General features: G+C 46.8%; 1 long non-coding RNA gene across 1 annotated transcript; it reads left to right on the top strand.

The window, feature by feature from the left end:
- Positions 1-7: 7 nt before the first annotated feature.
- LOC147820313 (uncharacterized) lies at positions 8-282 on the top strand. The gene is made up of 2 exons (XR_015436858.1): positions 8-105; positions 248-282. It is a non-coding gene; the product is annotated as an uncharacterized LOC147820313 (long non-coding RNA).
- Positions 283-534: the final 252 nt, after the last annotated feature.

Here is a 534-nt window from a genome sequence, read left to right on the forward strand (position 1 = left end):
GCTCATTCTTCATGATTCCTCCACAGAGTGGACCAGGAGAGCTCAGAGGTTCCCAGTGCTCAGTCTGCCCAGCAGCATCAAACACAGCTGGACTCCATATTTATGGTCTGTACATGTACAACAACTACTGTTCCATCTGTTGTGTTCACAATAATCTCCATGCTGCACTTTCAGACCAGTGGACTGTCAGTCTGTCCAACATGGATCTGATGTTTGATGCTTTCATTCATATAGTTTTCTGTTCCAGCTGCTGGAGGAGAACATGGTCACTTTTGTCAAGAACGAGCTGAAGAAGCTGCAGAAGCTTCTGAGTCCATATTACCCAGAATGCTCAGGGAGTCAGAGGGAGGATGAGGAGGTGTTGGGCGGTGAGGATGAAGAGCAGAGGAGCAGCAGAGAGGCATTTGTGAAGATCACAGTGAACTTCCTGAGGAGAATGAAGCAGGAGGAGCTGGCTGACTGTCTGCAGAGCAGTAAGAGGATTTCTCTAAAGATTCAACATGATGGAGAAATGAGACATTTACTAACATCAAC

The sequence above is a fragment of the Seriola lalandi genome, unplaced genomic scaffold (genome assembly GCF_002814215.2).
Source record: "Seriola lalandi dorsalis isolate HSWRI2012SDOR001 ecotype SW California unplaced genomic scaffold, Sedor1 jcf7180001970167, whole genome shotgun sequence".
Taxonomy (NCBI): domain Eukaryota; kingdom Metazoa; phylum Chordata; class Actinopteri; order Carangiformes; family Carangidae; genus Seriola; species Seriola lalandi.